This window comes from Ranitomeya variabilis, chromosome 2 (genome assembly GCF_051348905.1).
Source record: "Ranitomeya variabilis isolate aRanVar5 chromosome 2, aRanVar5.hap1, whole genome shotgun sequence".
Lineage (NCBI taxonomy): Eukaryota > Metazoa > Chordata > Amphibia > Anura > Dendrobatidae > Ranitomeya > Ranitomeya variabilis.
Window position 1 is genome coordinate 80,738,788 of NC_135233.1, and position 23,253 is coordinate 80,762,040.

The following is a 23,253-nucleotide window of genomic DNA, read 5'->3' on the forward strand; positions in this document are numbered from 1 at the left end:
AAAGCAGAATTGGCTGGAATTGAGATCGGACGCCATGTCGCGTTTGGAGAGCCCCTGATGTGCCTAAACAGTGAAAACTCCCCAATTCTAACTGAAACCCTAACCCCAACCCTAACCCCAGCCCTAACCCTAGCCCTAACCCCAACCCTAACCCTAGCCCTAACCCTAGCGCTACTTTCACACTAGCGTTTTTTTGCATACGTCGCAATGCGTCGTTTTGGTGAAAAAACGCATCCTGCAAAGTCATCTACAGGATGCGTTTTTTCCCCATAGACTAACATTAGCGACGTATTGACACACGTCGCAACCGTCGTGCGACGGTTGCGTCGTGTTGTGGCGGACCGCCGGCAGCAAAAAACGTTACATGTAACTTTTTTTGTGCCGACGGTCCACCATTTCCGACCGCGCATGCGCGGCTGGAACTCCACCCCCACCTCCCCGCACCTCACAATGGGGCAGTGGATGCATTGAAAAACAGCATCCGCTGCCCCCGTTGTGCGGCGCTTGCACAGTATGCGTCGGTATGTCGGGCTGACGCAGCGCGACGGCCCCGTACCGACGCTAGTACCTAACGGGAAAATGGAAATAAATATATTTTTTGAAATTTTATTATTTTTCCCTAACTAAGGGGGTGATGAAGGGGGATTTAATTTACTTTTATAGCGTTTTTTGGGCGGATTTTTATGGTTGGCAGCCGTCACACACTAAAAGACGCTTTTTATTGCAAAAAACAGTTTTTGCATCACCACATTTTGAGAGCTATAATTTTTCCATATTTTGGTCCACAGAGTCATGTTAGATCTTGTTTTTTGCGGGACGAGTTGACGTTTTTATTGGTACCATTTTCGGGTACATGACATTTTTTGATCGCTTTTTATTCCGATTTTTGGGAGGCATAATGAACAAAAACCAGCAATTCCTGAAATTCTTTTAGGGGGGGCGTTTATACCGTTCCGTGTTTGGTAAAAAGGATAAAGCAGTTTTATTCTTCGGGTCAGTATGATTACAGCGATACCTCATTTATGTAATTTTTTTATGTTTTGGCGCTTTTACACAATAAAAACTATTTTATATTAAAAAATAATTGTTTTTGCATTGCTTTATTCTGAGGACTATAACTTTTTTATTTTTCTGCTGATGATGCTGTATGGTGGCTTTTTTTTTGTGGGACAAGATGACGTTTTCAGCGATACCATGGTTATTTATATCCGTCTTTTTGATCGTGTGGTATTCCACTTTTTGTTTGGCGGTATGAGAATAAAGCGTTGTTTTTTGCCTCGTTTTTTTTTTTTTTTTTACGGTGTTCACTGAAGGGGTTAACTAGTGATATAGTTTTATAGGTGGGGTCGTTACGGACGCGGCGATACTAAATATGTGTACTTTTATTGTGTGATTTTTTTTTATTTAGATAAAGAAATGTATTTATGGGAATATTTTTTTTTTTCTTTATTTAGGAATTTATTATTATTTTTTTTTTTACACATGTGGAAACATTTTTTTTTTACTTTGTCCCAGGGAGGGACATCACAGATTGGTGATCTGACAGTGTGCACAGCACTCTGTCAGATCACCGATGTGACAGGCACATTGCAGAGGCTTGCCGGCGCCTGCTATGAGGATTCTCAGCAGACGCCGGCAAGCAGGGTCATCTCATGACCCGGAAGGAGTCCCGCGGCCATCTTGGATCCGGGGACTCCTTCCAGGTCACCGGAGCAGCGCGATCTTTTTTTTTTTCAGAAAAATAATCTTTTTTTGAAGATTTTGAAACGACGCTGGCGCTGAAGTCAGAAGTGAGTTTTGACATTTCCACCGATAATCATTAATGACCATGTCCTATGATGATCTCGATGGTTTGGTGAGAGGTAAAGTTGAGCAAATTTGCTTGAGTCCCTGCACATGCATGGAGAGCCCTTGCCAAATATGCAGGTACCCGAGCAAATTTGCTCAACTCTAGTGAGCGGTCACATTAGTGATGCAACCGCTCACCTTTGCAGCCGGAACACACTGAGCTGAATGTGAAAATGCGGCTGCATGTGGACAGTAGTAACATCATTAAGGTTATCGCCATTTCTGGGATGGCTGAGGGCTGATGTTCTTAGTCTGGGAGGGGGGCCAATATCCATGACCCCTTCCTAGGCTATTAATATTAGCTCACTGCTGACTGTTTAGCCTTTGCTTAGCCTTTGTTTAGTAACTATAAGGGGACCACACATTATTTTTTGGGGGGTCCCCTCTATAAAAAACAGAAAAAGCTGTGAGCTGATATTAATATCCTGTAAACTTTTATCATTATTGGCCCCTTCTCAGAATATTAACATCAGACCTCAGCTGTCAGCTTTCCATCAGCTGGTTAGTGAAAATATAGTGGACCACATGCCGTTTTTTTTACATTCATTTATTTAGTATGCACTACACAGAGGATGCTGCCTACTAGTCACATTAGTGTTGCCTGGTCTCACTGATCGCAGGGAGACCAGGCGACAATGATAAGTTTAATTCAGCACCCTCGTACCTGGGAACAGCGATAACTGTACTGCTTTTCCCAGACACCTATGTTAGATAATTAGAGAGATAATTACTATATTTCTTATCAAGAAATAAATAGGTCTGCTTTATGTTGAGAAATAGCACCAGTATTGTTCTTGGGCAGCGCTTGGTATTGCAGACAGCAGTGGTGCTGTTTGTGAATAAATGCCTTCAGTAGTTAAAGTAGGTAACATGTCAGTGTTTAACTATATGAAATTGTCAAACAGAAGTTGTGTTGGCTATTACTTTGTTTTTACAGAAATAAGTATAACTAATAAATTAAATAAAGGGTTTGTTTTTATCTCCTATTGTAGTTTTTTTTTCTCTTTAAATGGCCTGAGATCAGTGTATCACACATGAAAAGAAAAGTAATATCAGCTAAAATCACTTTTCAAACACAAAAATCGCTGGGACCAATGGTAAAATAAATTTGCTTCTTGAAGTTTAGCATTTGTATTCCTTCAAGACTAAACTGCAAAGCCTGCTTTCTTAGATGGATGTACTGTACTCTTACATCAGCTAAAAATGTTATTCGAGCAATGTTCAAAATAATGCATCATGGAAAATGAACAATTACATGCTTATTGTTCTCAGGCCATGGATTATGATAGGTATGGGAGATAAAAATAAAAAAACTAAAGATATAAAGAGCATAAGTCTTCATATTGTAAAAATAGATTTTATATAATTAATTCATATTTGCATACATGGATTTATTTTAAAATTCTTTTTGTAAAGGGGAAAATTATATATATTTTTTTATAACAAAAGAAAATTCCACATAACTGTGATTGACTACCTCACAAAAAAGCGTGTTGCAAACATTCTTTTTCTGTACATCTAACATGAAATTTGATATGCTAATCACATGTTATCCATACACGAGCAGTTTGATGGCTCATTGGGTTGCACTGCGGCTTTGCAGAGCTGCGGTTCCAGGTTAAAATCCCACCAAGGACAACATCTGCAAGGAGTTTGCATGTTCTCCCCGTGTTTGCGTGGGTTTCATCTGGGTTCTCCAGTTTCTTCCTACACTCTGATATGGGATCTAGCTGGTGAGGCCTATTGGGGACAGCAATGATAAGGTCTGTAAAGTGCTGTGGGATATGATGGCACTATAGAAGCAATGCACAATAAATAAATAATACACCCCACGATAATACAAGCGCCCTTTGGCAGGTACTAGCTTTTTGGTTGTGCACTTGCCTACCATTTTTTATTTGGTCATTTTTGAAGAAGGAGGGAATAGAAAAAAATAGACATTTAACTGTGTGTTTGTTTTTGTACACGTGTTTTACTTGTTCAATTTGACAACTGTACATGCCACACTAATACTACTACCTGCTGCCACATTTGGCATGCTGTACATTTACCTACCTACTGTGCATTTCTTATTACGACCCTCCTTGGCAAGGGTTGAATAAATGCTATTGCAAAGATTGTTAAACGTTAATTATAGTATGGTACAAAATGTAAGAATTTGTAATGGCGATGGGATGGGAAGTGTTAAAATAAAAAACATACCACAGCTAAAAAGGTAGACTCATTAGAAGCAGCAGAATCACCAACACCACCACTAGCACTAGTCATCCAGACGGTAGTACTAACAAAGAGAGGTCACAATTGGCCTTATTTGCTTCCATTAAGAGTATTAGTGGGCAAAATGTGAAGGGCATTATCGCATGTACAGTGGGGAAAAAGTATTTAGTCAGCCACCAATTGTGCAAGTTCTCCCACTTAAAAAGATGAGAGAGGCCTGTAATTGACATCATAGGTAGACCACAACTATGAGAGTCAAAATGAGAAAACAAATCCAGAAAATCACCTTGTCTGATTTGGCAAGATTTATTTTGCAAATTATGGTAGAAAATAATGACCAAATACTTAACAAAAGTTCATCTCAATATTTTGTTATATATCAATTGTTGGCAATGACAGAGGTCAAACGTTTTCTGTAAGTCTTCACAAGGTTGGCACACACTGTTGGTGGTATGTTGGCCCATTCCTCCATGCAGATCTCCTCTAGAGCAGTGATGTTTTGGGCCTGTCGCTGGGCAACACGGACTTTCAACTCCCTCCAAAGGTTTTCTATGGGGTTGAGATCAGGAGACTGGCTAGGCCACTCCAGGACCTTCATACGCTTCTTATGAAGCCACTCATTCATTGCCCTGGAGGTGTGCTTGGGATCATTATTATGCTGAAAGACCCATCCATGTTTCATCTTTAATGCCCTTGCTGATGGAAGGATGTTTGCACTCAAATCTCACAATACATGGTCTCATTCATTCTTTCATGTAGATGGATCCCTCCTGGTCCCTTTGCAGAGAAACAGCCCCAAAGCATAATGCTGCCACCCTCTGACATGTACTGGCTTAAGCAGGGGAACACGTCTGTCACTGCAGGATTTGAGTCCCTGGCGGCGTAGTGTGTTACTGATGGTAGCCTTTGTTGGTCCCAGCTCCATGTAGGTCATTCACTAGGTCCCCCTGAGGTTCTGGGATTTTTTGCTCACCGTTCTTGTGATCATTTTGACCCCACGGGGTGAGATCTTGAGTGGAGCCCCAGATCGAGGGAGATTATCAGTGGTCTTGTATGTCTTCCATTTTCTTATTATTGCTCCCACAGTTGATTTTATCACAACAAGCTGCTTGCCTATTGCAGATTCAGTCTTCCCAGCCTGGTGCAGGGCTACAATTTTGTTTCTGGTGTCCTACAGCTCTTTGGTCTTCACCATAGTGGAGTTTGGAGTGTGACTGTTTGAGGTTGTGAACAGGTGTCTTTTTATACTGATAACAAGTTCAAACAGGTGCCATTACTACAGGTAATGAGTGGAGGACTGAAGATTCTCTAAAAGAAGAAGTTACAAGTCTATAAGAGCCAGAAATCTTGCATGTTTTTAGGTGACCAAATACTTATTTTCCACCATAATTTGCAAAATAAATCTTGCCAAATCAGACAAGGTGACTTTCTGGATTTGTTTTCTCTTATCTTTTTAAGTGGGAGAACTTGTACAATTGTTGGCTGACTAGATAATTTTTCCCCACTGTATGTCACATGACTTGTTTCAGTCACAGTAGGATTATGTTACTTCTAACAGCAACACCATCAGTTTGTCTGATAACAAATGACTAAGAGGGATAATTTTTGGACCTGTTTGTTTTGTATTAAAACTTGAAAAGTCTGTCAGTGAACTGTGATTTTAAATGGGCTGTTGGTTACTACTGGGCTACTATACATTTCTATGATGAGGTTACTTTGACATTACTGAGGCTGTGTTTGAATTAAAGAGATTAAAAAGGGGTTTGATCCTCTCCTAAGAGACATCAGAGTTTATACATATCTTTTCAGGGCAGTAGAAGTACCTGCAATTTTAGAAAAAAAAATCACTGAACCTGGCTGTGATGATCCGGGTCGGAGTTTGCTTTCTATTTCTCCTACTCCGGCCTGGTCATGGTGGGGTTAACTATTTCTGCCTCTCTTTGATTTGGGAGTGGCTATTTCTTGTTGCTCTTGCTAACAGCTTGTGTAAGTGATAGTTTGGGGCTTGCTTGGGCTGCTGACCTGTTAAACCCGAGTGTTTATTTTGCCTCTTACCTCCCGTACCGGTGTCTGACCTGTCTCCTGTACCTGACCTAGTTTGACTCTGGTGTATTTCCCCTCCGTGTTTGACTCGGCTTGAGCTCTGACTTTGTCTCCTGTCTCCTGTCTTTACTACCACACGTCTGTCCGGCTTTTTACCCACTAACTTAACTTTGACTCTGTTCTGTCTCACGTCTCCGGTACCTTAGTTCCTAGCTGGTTCTGACCCTTGGCTTGTATTTGACTATGAGTTCTGTTTTCCCCTTTAAACTCTACACTTTCCAACCATTACTGACTTGGCTCGTTTTGACTACCCTCTTTCGCCACCTGGTGGTGCGGTGCAGCGTGCACTGTGCTGAGGTGCAGCAAGTGTGACCTCTTTTTCTCTCACCCACTCCCCCTAGTAGAGTTTGCTCATACCTGCTTTGCAGCAGCGGGACACTGGCGGATTTGAATTATAAAAGATTTCATCATCTCTAATGGTTGCCGTGCAGTAAAATTCCTCTACAATTTTTATTTCTTTCTCTCTGCAGGTGGTCCAAATTGCATGAGTGCTAGCTGTAAAAAAGGGACAGAAATTTGCATTATTATTAGTCTGAGTATGTAATACAGTTTCTGTGACAATAGCGTTGTATTATGGCTCTAAGTGCAACTGTTGATTAATGACTGTACAATAACACACAATGGCATTCTGCAGCCTCTAAAGCTAGCAAGTTGTTGTGAAATATTAAAAGGATCATAGAAAAGTACATAGTTGTTCCTTTTATAAAGCAATTAAACTTAAACTGAAAGAACATTTACATTTTTGGCACAAGTTCATACAAAGTTATTAAAAAAAGGATACAATTTATTTATAGAATAGGTAGGACATCTTGGTTTCTTTATCTATGCAATGATGAGCCATAACTTTTTGCTATTTTTGTGTTATCATACTATATGTCTATTGGAAGAAGAATAGGAAAAAATTAAAGTGCATAACTGAGAAATAGCCCCGGTCATGAAGGATTTAATTTTGAATTTTGTTGTGACAATATTCATTTATTTACCATATTGTTATAAGGATTTTGATAATTTAATAGGATCATGAGTAATCCAGTGCACTGTAGTCCACAGTCACTTTGACACCACTTGTTGAGCAACCAAGTTATTTATTTATCTGGCTCCTCTCCCTCTCTGTTTGTGCCTCTCTCTTTTGCAATGGTTTGGTGTGAGAAGCAAAAAAGCAAGCAACAGGTCTTCCGCTCCTACTGTCGGGAACTGTGGTTTTGTGCGCCAACTCTATGTAACTTATTCTGTTTTCAGCACCTTTTAGAGAGGCTATACTATGTGTTTTACTTTTGATGCCTCTGTGTACAGTTCTGGCCTTTACCATTTTATGTCATATAAGAAATAGCATGATTTTTATTGGTTGGAGCCCATAACAAGAAAACACAAGGCCAGATTACAATAATGACCAATTTTGTAAATGAGTAAAAACTTGAGGTGTGGATGGGAAGGTTGGCAGCATGACATCTACTGTAGACTAGAACTTTGGGTTTTAACTGTAGTTTTGCTTTTATTAACAATATATTATTTGTAATACTAGAGTCCAGATAGTCATAAAACTAATAAAGAGAACTAATTGATTTTTGAACATAAAGACACTCCCTAAGCAAGACAATTAGGGGAAATATGGCCTCTCATAACCACAGTACTTTAACAACTAGTGCTTTAGTGCATGGTCCACTGTTGGTTCTTTGAAGCTTTCATATTGTTCTACATTTTGGATATCTGGGGAATTTTTCTGGTACACAACAGGACATAGAAGGCAACTGTGGATAAGTCAGATGAACAATATATCATTGATAGTATTCTCATATATTTATGACACAATACTGCAAATGGTTGACATTAGAGAAGGCTCTGGAAGACCTCACAATGACATCAAATCATTAAGCTTGTAAGTGAAATGATTTACAGAATAATAGCTCTTCTAAATAATGCTGTAGAAGTAACTTGAGGTCAAGCAAAGAAAAAAACATATACATGGCTTAATTAGCAAAAATACCCAAAAATCATAATTCAAAATATTTAAGTAGGTTTTAAAATGCCATAAAGTATAGGATATTCTACAAAAAAACCCAAACAAAACAAAGCAAAAAAATAGGGCACATACACCTTTAGTATTAAATTAATGTACATGTGCACAAATATGCTATAAATATTCTGGATTCCACATTCAGATGGAGAGGTAGAACATACATTAAGTGATAGGGTCCATAATTATATAGGTACACCTTCACATGGTTGGATGTATTTGGCTTTCTTTGATCAAGAAATGCTAAGTTCATTATGTTTTTAATGCTTACAGCAATATTGTCGTTCACGTATTCATTAATCACAGTGAGCAGATGGATAGTGTATATATAAATTTACTGGTTATGTTGTTCCTTATCACAAAAAGTGGCCTGAATCTTCTGCAAAGTGCTTTTAAATAGTCTAATCTAAGACTTTTTAACCATAAAAAACAAACTTAGACATTTACAAGAGTATGTCTAAACTCTAGTCCTTGTGTACACCTTTATAATTTTCAGCATGGCGTAAAACACCTTTAAATGTTGCAAAGTTTTTTGTGCAACTCACTGGTCTTTTTATGCCAGTTCCAGCCAGGTTTGCCTAAATGGGTGGACCATGGGAAGGATGAGGCATGGCTAAGGCAGCCTGTCTAATTCATGGAAATTTATGCAATTTAGGTGGTTTATATTTTGTTAGAAATGCACTCCAGTCCCTGATTGGAGTAATATATCTGGCAGTAGTACGAACCTAAGAAATAAAGTTGCACTCTGTAGTGCTAAAGCATGTAAATATGAATTATCTGCCATATGAATAGCATTACTGCTCTAGATAATAAAAAATGGAGATACTTAGCACATAATTTAGCCAATTCATACATGCCCAGCAGCCAACAAGGCGGTCTCCAGTTTTGCTGGGAACCTATCTAGTGTGAACACCTCTCTAAATGTATAGGTAGGTAGGATTCTACCTATAAAACCTCCACAGGCTTGATGGTGGAGTGCTCTGTCAAAGGGATGATATACAAATAACAAAAGACAGACTGGCACTTATATTTGTATATTGTATTTCATGTTCTAAAAAATAATTATATATTATAGAAAATCTTTGGAGGGAAATGTTGCCCAGCGACAACCGCAAAACTTAAAAGATCTGGAGAAGATCTGTATGGAAGATCAGGACAAAATCCCTGCTGCAGTGTGTGCAAACGTTGTCAAGAACTACAGGAAATGTTTGACCTTGGTAATTGCAAACAAAGCTTTCTGTACCGAATATTAAGTTCTGTTTTTCTTTTGTATCAAATACTTATTTCACGCAATAAAATGTAAATTAATTATGCAAAAATCATACAATATGATTTTCTTGTTTTTTATTTTAAGATTCTGGCTCTCACAGTTGAAGTGTGCCTATGACAAAAATTACAGACCTCTCCATTCTTTGTAAGTGGGAAAACTTGCAAAATTTACAGTGTAGCAAATACTTATATTCCCCACTATATATGCAACTGCATCAGTAATGAATTAATCTTGTAATCACGAATTTCTAATCATTTACTTTCCACTACAATATCACTAGATAGTATTTATTGACAGCTCAAATTTCTCTGGACTATCTGTGATTCTATTGACTATCTGTTTATACCTTTGGTAACTTATAGATTTACATACAATTTTCTGTTTTAGTACTTTATGCAATTAGTTTATCCTTTGGCACTTTATGTAACCTAAAATAACCTACTCAAAAATAGGGTGAAAAAACAAAGACAAAAAATATAACGAAATTTTCTAATGCATGTCTGCAAATTTATTAATGTATAGGCTATATGTTATGGGTTTTTGGGTACTGATACATGAGCTTAGATTGTATTCATATACCCACTCCAATTACTGCACTGGAGTTCTGTATATTTTCTCGTTCGGTTTCCCCTTCCTATATGTTCATCTTTTAATATTATCAATAAAAATTTCATATTTTGTTTCATATTTTTTGTCTTTGGTTTTTCACCCTATTTTTGAGAAGGTTATTTTAGTATGACAGGGTGATGTTCTATCTATTTATAATTAATGAGTCAATCTCAATCAGGTGCTGTATTATTTACTTTATGTAACCTTTCTACTGGCGATTAATTTGATCAATACCTACACAACTGAATCAGCAATGGTTAAATTTTGTGGTCATGAATTTGGAATAATTTATTATTTATTATTTCCATATAGTTATTAATTAATTACTTATCTATTTATTTACAGGCTTTTTTGTAATATCCAGGTGTCAGAAAAAGCAAGGAAAAAGCTGCAGTCACTGTTCTATAAAATAGTCCTTTATTCCATGCACACGTGGTCATATTTGTTGGTACCCCTCGTTTAATGACAGAAAATCCCACAATGGTCACAGAAATAACTTAAATCTGACAAAAGTAGTAAATAAAAGCTCTATGAAAATGAACAAATGAAAGTCAGACATTGCTTTTCAACCATGCTTCCATATAACTTAGAAAAAAAAAAAAATAGGCCTGGACAGAAATGATGGTACCCTTATAACTAAATATTTGTTGCACAACCTTTTGAGGCAATCACTGCAATCAAACAATTCCTATAACTGTCAATGAGGCTTTTGCACCTCTCGACAGGTATTTTGGCCCACTCCTCAAGGGCAAACTGCTCCAGTTGTCTCGTGTTTGAAGGTTGCCTTTTCCAGATGGCATGTTCCAGCTCTTTGCAAAGATGCTCCATAGGATTTAGGTCAGGGCTCATAGAAGGCCACTTCAGAATAGTCCAATGTTTTCCTCTTATCCATTCTTGGGTGTTTTTAGCTATGTGTTTTGAGTCATTATCCTGCTGCAATGTGTATATGTATAACGTTGCACAGCTGTGAAGGTGCTCAAAAAGAAGGTTCCCACACCAGATAAATTTTGAAGAAAAATTTTTGGCACTCAACTGGTAGAGAAGAACAATTTTATTAGCAATCACTGGTGATAATCGTTTCGGTCATACATCTGACCTTCTTCAATATACTAATTGTTCCTAAGATGTTTGGCTAGTTGAAATGTTGGAAATTGTTCAAAATGTGTATTATTCACACCATAAATAGTAAGAAGTCCTAATTGGGTCCTAAAAAACAGGAATCTATAAAAGATAGCCCCTCATGTGAGCCCAATCTTATTCTTGCATGGGGTGCAGGTATCTTTTCCTAATTATGAATCTCTGAAATATGCTGCACGGACCTGAGCGTGGGACCAATGGGACATTTGCTACTATCAGTGGTGGAAAGTGGTGTCTCCTGCTGTCAGGGAACACGGTGTCCACTACCCAGAACAAGCGGTGGTCACCGCGTTCCCTGACGGCAGAAGACACCACTATCCACCACCAATAGTGGCAAATGTCCCATTGGTCCCACGCTCAGGTCCGTGCAGCTTATATTAGAGATTCATCATTAGGAAAAGATACCTGCACCCTATGCAAGAATAAGATTGGGCTCACATGAGGGGCTATCTTTTCTAGAATCCTGTTTTTTAGGACCCAATTAGGACTTCTTAATATTTATTGTGTGAATAATACACATTTTGAACAATTTCCAACATTTCAACTATCCAGACATCTTAGGAACAATTAGTACACTGAAGAAGGTCAGCTGTATGACCGAAACATTTATCACCAGTGATTGCTAATAAAATTGTTCTTCTCTACAAGTTGAGTGCCAAAAATGTTTCTTCAATAATTATCCTGTTGCAAGACCCATGACCTGTGACTGAGACCAAGCTTTCTGACACTGGGCAGCACATTTCTCTCTACAATCCCTTGATAGTCTTGAAATTTCATTGTACCCTGCACAGATTCTAGACACCCTGTGCCAGATGCAGCAAAGCAGCCCCAGAACATAACAGAGCTTCCTCCATGTTTCACAGTAGGGACAGTGTTCTTTTCTTGATATGCTTCATTTTTCCATCTGTGCACATACAGCTGATACGCCTTGCCAAAAAGTTCCACTTTTGTCTCATCTGTCCATAGGTCATTCTCCCAGAAGCTTTGTGGCTTTTCAACATGTAGATTGGCAAATTCCAGTCTGGCTTTTTTATGATTTTTTTTCAACAATGGTTTCCTTCTTGGTCATCTCCCATGAAGTCCACTTTGGCTCATACAACAACGGATGGTGCAATCTGAGAATGATGTTCCTTGAGCTTGAAGTTCACCTTTAATCTGTTTAGAAGTTTTTCTGGCCTCTTTTGTTACCATTCGTATTATTAACCGTCTCTTTGATTGGTCATCAATTTTCTTCTTACGGCAATGTCCAGGGAGGTTGGCTACAGTCCCATGTGTCTTAAATTTCTGAATAATATGTGCAACTGTAGTCACAAGAACATCAAGCTGCTTGGAGATGGTCTTATAACTTTTACCTTTAACATGTTTGTCTATAATTTTCTTTCTAATCTCCTGAGACAACTCTTTCCTTCGCTTCCTCTGGTCCATGTTGAGTGTGATACACACCATGTCACCAAACAGCACAGTGAGTATCTGTAGCCCTATATACAGGCCACTCACTGATTCCAAGATTGTAGACACCTGTGATGCTAGTTAGTGGACACAATTTGATTTATCATGTCCCTTTTGTCACATTTTCAGGGGTACCATCATTTCTGTCCAGGCCTATTTCATGAGTTTTATATATTTTTTTAATTCCGTGGAAGCATGGTTGAAAAGCAATGTCTGACTTTCATTTGTTAATTTTCATAGATCTTTTATTTATTATTAATTTGATCAGATTCAAGTTATTTCTGTGACCATTGTGGGTTTTTCTGTCATTAAACGAGGGGTACCAACAATTTTGACCATGTGTGTATCATGGACCAAAAAGTAGTTAGCAGGTGGGAAGCAGGCAGCATGGAGAACGTTGGCTGTTTTGCTTTGCGCCAACGCTTCTACAGGACCAGGTGTGTACTAATAAGAATCTACTTCTTCTTATGTCTGTTCTTAGTGGACATCATTGTGCAGACAAACATTAATATAAACATATAAAAACTTATAAAAACACAGACATATCAATCTTTTCATTCAGACCTATGGGATCTTGTGCACTTCTCTTGCTTCTCTCTTTAATAATAATTTTTGATGGTCACCACCTTGCGGTGGGTATTTAATCTTTTCAAGATCTGCAACCTGCAGGACTTAAGGTACTTTCACACTGAGCAACTTTACAACAAGAACGACAGCGATCCGTGACGTTGCAGCTTCCTGGATAGCGATCTCGTTGTGTTTGACACGCAGCAGCGATCTGGATCCCGCTGTGATATCGCTGGTTGGAGCTAGAAGTCCAGAACTTTATTTGGTCGTCAGATCGGCGTGTATCGTCGTGTTTGACAGCAAAAGCAACGATGTCAGCAATGTTTTACATGGAGCTAACGACCTGTGAGAACGATAAATGAGTCACCGTTACGTCACAGGATCACTCCTGCATCGTTCTGGAGCTGCTGTGTTTGACGTCTCTACAGCGACCTAAACAGCGACGCTGCAGTGATCGGCTCGTTGTCTATATCGCTGCAGTGTCGCTGAGTGTGACGGTACCTTTATGGATCAGATCTGTGGCAGTCTCTCATGTGTTTGTTTAATCAACAAGGGAGAACCCTTTCTTGATGTAATTGAGCGAAAATGCTCAGGGAACTGTACAAATAGGGGTCTAATGCTTTTTTTTTTTCGATATAATAATAAGACCTACAAGTGCAAAAAATAACATATACTACAAAATTAGTCCTGCAAGAAATAAAAACAGATACATAATGAAGAACGGGACCTGCAGTATCTGTATTGGATTTATTGTACTAATGACAGAACAAACAACTTCCACATTTAAAATATTTTTTGGGAATTCTTTTTCCAACCAACTTGTTGAATTTGGATTCAGCTGATTATAAACTAGTATGTCACTTAAATTTGGGCATCTTCTATAAGTTAGTAATGGTTTCCATACTGCGTTTGACTGTGAATCATTACCTCTTTCAATCAGATGCCATACTGGCTCCATGGTTCACATTTGGGCAATTCACGTGATGTTTCTACTGAAGATTTTGAATTATGCACCATTACTTTGTTTTTTATATTATTATTTATTTTTAATTACTCTCTACCTCATGTAGACTATACAGTTGTGCTCAAAAGCTTGCTACGCTTTCATGCACATGACAGCGTAGCAAACACTGGACGTTCGGGCCCCCCATTCAAGTGAATGGGGTCCGGGTTTGGGTTTGGGTCCGCTTACTGTTCTAGTTCCTGAACCCAAACTTTTTGTAACTGTTTGGCTGAGCCCTCTGGATCCAAATACCCAGGTGTCTGCCCATCTCTAGTAATGAGTAATTCTCAGATCTAATCATTCATTTAGATGAGCAAATAATTGTTTAAATGATGAATAATGCAATCACAATTCATGACTAGCCAACCATGTGTAAGGAATGGACCAGCTTCCATGTTCCCCACTGAAAAAATCAATACTACTGAGGTATAGAATATGTAGAATGTGAATTATGTTTAGTTTCTGATATGTTTCCTTGTGATAAGTGTTCATTTTGCTGTGGGCGGCAGTTCTAACTAATGATTACAAGATGTCACTGTCTAGAATGTAGGTGAAAGGTGAAGTTTGCCCAGTAACAAAGCAGGCATAGAGATAGTGTAAGGGTTCATATCCTGCCCAGATTAGAGAGGGGGAACTGTCATGATCTCAATGGCAAGAGAACATAGCATCAGCATATATAGGAACTAGCTCTTGGAAGATGGGAACTGAGCTGACCATGAACTAAACCTAACGCACAACTAGCAGTGGCCGGGTAGCATGCCTACGTTGATTCTAGATGCCCAGCACCAGCCGGAGGACTAAATAATGCTAGCAGAGGAAAATATTAGTCCTAGCTCACCTCTAGAGAAATACCCCGAAAGGAGACAGAGGCCCCCCACATGTATTGGCGGTGAGTTAAGATGAAATAACAAACGTAGTATGAAAATAGGTTTAGCAAATTTGAGGTCCACTTACTACATAGCAGAAGACAGAAAGGACACTTTCATGGTCAGCTGAAAACCCTATCAAAACACCATCCAGAAATTACTTTAAGACTCTGGCCTTAACTCATAACACCAGAGTGGCAATTCCTGTTCACAAGAGCTTTCCAGACACAGTAACGAAACTACAGCTGTGAACTGGAACAAAAATGCAAAAACAAACATGGACAAGAGTCCAACTTATCTAGTAGTTGTCTAGGAGCAGGAACAAGCACAGAGAGGCTTCTGATAACATTGTTGACCGGCAAGCAACTAACAGAGAAGCAAGGTTATATAGCGACTCCCACATCTTGATGGGAACAGGTGAACAGAGAAGATGAAGACACCAGTTCAATTCCACCAGTAGCCACCGGGGGAGCCCAGAATCCAAATTCACAACAGTACCCCCCCCTCAAGGAGGGGGCACCGAACCCTCACCAGAACCACCAGGGCGATCAGGATGGGCCCTATGAAAGGCACGAACCAGATCAGAGGCATGAACATCAGATGCATTCACCCAAGAATTATCCTCCTGGCCGTATCCCTTCCACTTGACCAGATACTGGAGTCTCCGTCTGGAAACACGGGAGTCTAAGATTTTCTCCACAACGTACTCCAACTCACCCTCAACCAACACCGGAGCAGGAGGCTCAACGGAAGGCACAACCGGTACCTCATACCTGCGCAATAATGACCGATGAAAAACGTTATGAATAGAAAAGGATGCAGGGAGGTCCAAACGGAAGGAAACAGGGTTAAGGATCTCCAATATCTTATACGGGCCGATGAACCGAGGCTTAAACTTAGGAGAAGAGACCCTCATAGGGACAAAACGAGAAGACAACCACACCAAATCCCCAACACAAAGCCGAGGACCAACACGACGGTGGCGGTTGGCAAAAAGCTGAGTCTTCTCCTGGGACAACCTCAAATTGTCCACCACCTGCCCCCAGATCTGATGCAATCTCTCCACCACAGCATCCACTCCAGGACAATCCGAAGATTCCACCTGACCAGAGGAAAATCGAGGATGAAACCCCGAATTACAGAAAAACGGGGACACCAAAGTGGCAGAGCTGGCCCGATTATTGAGAGCGAACTCCGCCAATGGCAAAAAAGCAACCCAATCATCCTGGTCAGCAGACACAAAACACCTCAGATATGTCTCCAGGGTCTGATTAGTCCGCTCGGTCTGGCCATTCGTCTGAGGATGGAAAGCGGACGAAAAAGATAAATCTATGCCCATCCTAGCACAGAATGCCCGCCAAAATCTAGACACGAATTGGGTCCCTCTGTCAGAAATGATATTCTCAGGAATACCATGCAAACGAACAACATTTTGAAAAAACAGAGGAACCAACTCGGAAGAAGAAGGCAACTTGGGCAGAGGAACCAAATGGACCATCTTAGAGAAACGGTCACACACCACCCAGATGACAGACATCTTCTGAGAAACAGGCAGATCTGAAATAAAATCCATCGAGATGTGCGTCCAAGGCCTCTTAGGAATAGGCAAGGGCAACAATAATCCACTAGCCCGAGAACAACAAGGCTTGGCCCGAGCACAAACGTCACAAGACTGCACAAAGCCTCGTACATCTCGTGACAGGGAAGGCCACCAGAAGGACCTTGCCACCAAATCCCTGGTACCAAAAATGCCAGGATGACCTGCCAACGCAGAAGAATGAACCTCAGAGATGACTCTACTGGTCCAATCATCAGGAACAAACAGTTTATCAGGTGGGCAACGATCCGGTCTATCCGCCTGAAACTCCTGCAAGGCCCGCCGCAGGTCTGGAGAAACGGCTGACAATACCACTCCATCCTTAAGGATACCTGTGGGCTCAGAGTTACCAGGCGAGTCAGGCTCAAAACTCCTAGAAAGGGCATCAGCCTTAACATTGTTAGAACCCGGTAGGTATGACACCACAAAATTAAACCGAGAGAAAAATAATGACCAGCGCGCCTGTCTAGGATTCAGGCGCCTGGCGGTCTCAAGATAAATCAAATTTTTGTGGTCAGTCAATACCACCACCTGATGTCTGGCCCCCTCCAGCCAATGGCGCCACTCCTCAAAAGCCCACTTCATGGCCAAAAGCTCCCGATTCCCAACATCATAATTCCGCTCAGCGGGCGAAAATTTACGGGAAAAGAAGGCACAAGGCCTCATCACGGAGCAGTCAGAACTTTTCTGTGACAACACTGCCCCAGCTCCGATCTCAGAAGCGTCGACCTCAACCTGAAAAGGTAGAGCAACATCAGGCTGACGCAACACAGGGGCAGAGGAAAAACGGCGCTTAAGCTCCCGAAAGGCCTCCACAGCATCAGGGGACCAATCAGCAACATCAGCACCCTTCTTAGTCAAATCGGTCAATGGCTTAGCAATATCCGAAAAACCAGCAATAAATCGACGATAAAAGTTAGCAAAGCCCAAAAATTTCTGAAGACTCTTAAGAGAAGAGGGCTGCGTCCAATCACAAATAGCTTGAACCTTGACAGGATCCATTTCAATGGAAGAGGGAGAAAAAATATATCCCAAAAAGGAAATCCTCTGTACCCCAAAAACACACTTAGAACCCTTCACACACAAAGAATTAGACCGCAAAACCTGAAAAACCCTCCTGACTTGTTGGACATGAGAGTCCCAGTCATTCGAAAAAATCAGAATATCATCCAGATACACAATCATAAATTTATCCAAATAATCGCGAAAAATATCATGCATAAAGGACTGGAAAACTGACGGAGCATTTGAAAGACCAAAAGGCATCACTAAATACTCAAAGTGGCCCTCGGGCGTATTAAATGCGGTTTTCCACTCATCCCCCTGCCTGATTCGCACCAAGTTATACGCCCCACGAAGGTCAATCTTAGAGAACCACTTGGCCCCCTTTATGCGAGCAAACAAATCAGTCAGCAACGGCAATGGGTATTGGTATTTAACAGTGATCTTATTCAAAAGCCGATAATCAATACATGGTCTCAAAGAGCCGTCTTTTTTTGACACAAAGAAAAAACCGGCTCCTAAGGGAGATGACGATGGACGAATATGTCCCTTTTCCAAGGACTCCTTTATATATTCTCGCATAGCAGCATGTTCAGGCACAGACAGATTAAATAAACGACCCTTTGGGTATTTACTACCCGGGATTAAATCTATGGCACAATCGCACTCTCGGTGCGGAGGTAACGAACCAAGCTTGGATTCTTCAAAGACGTCACGATAGTCAGACAGGAACTCAGGAATTTCAGAGGGAATAGATGATGAAATGGAAACCATAGGTACATCCCCATGAGCCCCCTTACATCCCCAGCTCAACACAGACATAGCTCTCCAGTCGAGGACTGGGTTGTGAGATTGCAGCCAAGGCAATCCTAGCACCAAATCATCATGTAGATTATACAGCACCAGAAAGCGAATAATCTCCTGGTGATCCGGATTAATACGCATAGTTACTTGTGTCCAGTATTGTGGTTTATTATTAGCCAATGGGGTGGAGTCAATCCCCTTCAGAGGAATAGAAGTCTCCAAAGGCTCTAAATCATACCCACAGCGTTTGGCAAAGGACCAATCCATAAGACTCAAAGCGGCGCCAGAGTCGACATAGGCGTCCGTGGTAATAGATGACAAAGAGCAAATCAGGGTTACAGATAGAATAAACTTAGACGGTAAGGTGCAAATGGAAACAGATTTATCAAGCTTTTTAGTGCGCTTAGAGCATGCTGATATAACATGAGTAGAATCACCACAATAGAAACACAACCCATTTTTCCGTCTAAAATTCTGCCGCTCGCTTCGGGACAGAATTCTATCACACTGCATACTCTCTGGCGACTTCTCAGTGGACACCGCCAGATGGTGCACTGGTTTGCGCTCCCGCAAACGCCTATCGATCTGAATAGCCATTGTCATGGACTCATTCAGACCCGCAGGCACAGGGAACCCCACCATAACATCCTTAATGGCATCAGAGAGACCCTCTCTGAAAGTCGCCGCCAGGGCGCACTCATTCCACTGAGTAAGCACAGACCATTTACGGAATCTTTGGCAGTAAATTTCCGCTTCATCTTGCCCCTGAGATAGGGACATCAAAGTTTTTTCTGCCTGAAGCTCTAAATGAGGTTCGTCATAAAGCAACCCCAAGGCCAGAAAAAACGCATCCACATTGAGCAACGCAGGATCCCCTGGTGTCAATGAAAAAGCCCAGTCTTGAGGGTCGCCCCGGAGCAAGGAAATCACAATCCTGACCTGCTGTGCAGGGTCTCCGGCAGAGCGAAATTTCAAGGACAAAAATAATTTGCAATTATTTCGAAAATTCTGAAACCCAGATCTATTCCCCGAGAAAAATTCCGGCAAAGGAATTCTCGGCTCAGATACAGGTGCATGACAAACAAAGTCTTGCAAATTTTGTACCTTCGTGGCGAGATTATTCAAACCTGCAGTTACACTCTGAAGATCCATTACAAACAGGTGGACACAGAGCCATTCAAAGATTAGGAGAGAGAAAAAAAAATAAAAAAAAAATTTCAGCAGACTTCTTATTTCTCTCCTTTCTCAGCCAAGGATTTTAACCCTTTAGTGGGCCGGTCAAAAAGTCATGATCTCAATGGCAAGAGAACATAGCATCAGCATATATAGGAACTAGCTCTTGGAAGATGGGAACTGAGCTGACCATGAACTAAACCTAACGCACAACTAGCAGTGGCCGGGTAGCATGCCTACGTTGATTCTAGATGCCCAGCACCAGCCGGAGGACTAAATAATGCTAGCAGAGGAAAATATTAGTCCTAGCTCACCTCTAGAGAAATACCCCGAAAGGAGACAGAGGCCCCCCACATGTATTGGCGGTGAGTTAAGATGAAATAACAAACGTAGTATGAAAATAGGTTTAGCAAATTTGAGGTCCACTTACTACATAGCAGAAGACAGAAAGGACACTTTCATGGTCAGCTGAAAACCCTATCAAAACACCATCCAGAAATTACTTTAAGACTCTGGCCTTAACTCATAACACCAGAGTGGCAATTCCTGTTCACAAGAGCTTTCCAGACACAGTAACGAAACTACAGCTGTGAACTGGAACAAAAATGCAAAAACAAACATGGACAAGAGTCCAACTTATCTAGTAGTTGTCTAGGAGCAGGAACAAGCACAGAGAGGCTTCTGATAACATTGTTGACCGGCAAGCAACTAACAGAGAAGCAAGGTTATATAGCGACTCCCACATCTTGATGGGAACAGGTGAACAGAGAAGATGAAGACACCAGTTCAATTCCACCAGTAGCCACCGGGGGAGCCCAGAATCCAAATTCACAACAGGGAACTGAGAGTTAGTGCCAAGTTCAGGAAGTGTTGAGTTCAGTTGAGGAGAATACTGAGAAGTGACCACAGCAGTTGCAGGTGATAGGCTGCTAGGGACAATGTGGGCCTAATACTTGGGGCAGTGGATTGCCAAAGAACCCTTCCGTGTGAATCTGTCTGCTGGCCTGGAAATCTCGAGATGGACATCTGGGCCCTTGGACACACTCAGCCTGTGAAGTTACAGGGAAAGATGTACTCAAACTCTAACAGTCAGGAGGTAATGCAAACCAGGTGCATTGCTAGTGGTGGAGAAGAATTCCTAGTGCTAGTGAAGTTAGAGGGATGCCCATACCGAGAACCAAGGCTGAAGTTGTGTCCGGTACCTGTGGGAAAGAAGACAACCCTTTAGGCCTTGTTCTTTATGCCTGTTTGTAAAGACTACCAGTTGTCAAGTAAAAGTTTGATTGTTTTTATGAATACTGTGTCCTCTTGATTGATTGCAGTCAAGGTTCCAGAAAAGGAAATCCTGGAGCCAATGGAGAAAGTGTGATGCACTCCACTCACAGTGGCACGCTAGGACTGGGACACATTTTGTCTGTAGGGTGCCAGAGCGAGCTGGAGCAGCAGCTCGCCCACATCTACCTTTCTCGGGCACCTTACACATATCAGACAAGTGTTTACACAACACAAGTTTTGTGAAATGGTTGAATAGTTATCGTTACATCGTAACATTGGACATTGTGCACTGTGCTGACACAGAAAGATAATCTGGAGTTTAGGGGTGTTTAACATTCAAATCCCATAACTGATACTATTTATTTTGATTAAATAAATTCATGAAGTATAGTACAATAATTTCCATTGATGATGGATCAAATTAGTGATACATGTTTGATCATCAATTTCACAGTTTTATATGAATGGTAGTATTTGCAATAATAAAGTTGAACACTATGACAAAAATATTGCAAATATAATACAAATATTTGCTTGTTCCAACTGCTACTGAATAATTGAATTGGAACACAATTAACCAATCACTGACAGCCATATCCGCTTTGGTTATGAATTTCCACTTCTCCTTTTTGCCAGTCTGATTGTTGAATGAGCAAACAATCTTCATTTACATTACACAATGTTTTAAAGATGAACAATAATTTTTCCTTTTTCATAAATGATTTTTATGCTCGATGAACAAGAGGCTTTGGACCCATTCCCATTACTCAATTATTGTGACTAATGGGTCGTCAATGTTAGTATCTGAAGGAATATTAGCCAATGTAAAAGTGCCATAAGTGTGAAAATGCACCATGTATTAAACCACAACGTTTTTTAAATTTACTGTGACTTTTATTTCTTTTAGTGAAAAAGTTGGCAATCCTAGTGGAAGTGGTCATCAGAGCACGGATGAATGTTGATATTAACTGGTTTGCTTACCCACTTGGGTGAAAGGTGTGATAGGGGGTACTTTTATCTTAGTCTCTTATCCATTCCTTTGGGAAGAAGATAACATTATTCTCATATTTCTATGACACCAAAATACCATGTCTCGGCCCTGTTTCCGCATATTGTTCTTGCTTCTCTAGCAGGATATTGTAATTATTTCAGGACAGTAGATGTGTAACTTCCAAAGCTGCAGAGTTGTCAGCAATATCCCACCACCCTTTTGCTTGATTGTATCCAAAAGTCCCTTTAACACATAAAGATGCACAAGAGTTGTAAAAGATGCATTACAGATTGGACCCCAAAAGGCAAGACTTTGATTTGACCCAAGAAGAATTTGGCGCTTTTTCTTTAATGTTGCCTTTCATATTTAAAGAATAGCATGATCGTTTAAAGTTGTATTTTAAATCTTAGCAAGTGTTGGAATATGTCTAGGATATGCCATATGTCTAACTTCTGGGACCCCAACGGATCTCAAAATTGAAGGGGCCACGATGCTACTTCAGTTCTACATCTTGTTTGTAGTTTTTCCCTGCACAGCAGTGATCTCTTCCTCACCTGACTGTACAGAGGATTGCAGACAGCAGCATCCACTTTAATGCAGCTGCAATGTAGTGGGTGGCCGGAAGAATTTTGTTCAAAGAGAAAACTGTTAAGTGAAGGCAGTGCCTGACTATTCATTCTCAAGATTTTGTGAGTCTCAAAGTTTTTAGCTCCTATGATCATTAAATGATTGCATATCTTAAAGAGTTGTTCATCAAATCATCAATTTTCAGGAGCACACTGCTCCCCTGCCTTCTGTCTTTCTGATTTCTGGGAAGCGGTGACCCGTGGGTTGAGCTGCTTGTCCAAATTGTGCTCTCTATGATGCTGAAAGTAGAGGCAGCTGTGTTTCTGTAGCATAGGAGGTGTGCAATGGCACTGCGATTGGCCAGGTCCAGGAATCTGGCCAGTTTCCTAAAAGCACTTACAAGCCATTTGGGAATGAGCTTGTGAGCGCTTTGCTTCTTGCCTAGGAGACAACTAATGCAATGGGCAGTTAGCAGTAAACTTACATTTCCCTGAATTCTTAAGCATACACAAGATTTCTAAGGCCAAGTTGTTTTTACAAGCACTTTGCCGTTTTAGTAATTTGTGACATTGAGAAAACCCCTTTAATAATATGCCATAACTTACTGAGATTGAAATATTGCTTTAAGAAACAAGCACAGTGGCTTAAACTCAAACTGCTTATGTTCTCAAATATGCAATTGGTAATAAAAAGAATGTCTACATAAACAAATAATTTATACACTTATTGATCATGCTTAATAATGATTACTTATAAAGTCT

At 40.5% G+C, this 23,253-nt stretch overlaps 1 long non-coding RNA gene across 2 annotated transcripts in view; it reads right to left on the reverse strand.

Moving 5' to 3' along the window:
- The window catches only part of LOC143809118 (uncharacterized), a 98,468-nt gene that overhangs the window by 18,689 nt on the left and 56,526 nt on the right, over window positions 1-23,253 (reverse strand). For both annotated transcript variants that reach the window (XR_013222078.1, XR_013222080.1), the window contains one exon: window positions 6,526-6,663. This is a non-coding gene — a long non-coding RNA (uncharacterized LOC143809118). The remainder of the gene's footprint in view (window positions 1-6,525; window positions 6,664-23,253) is intronic.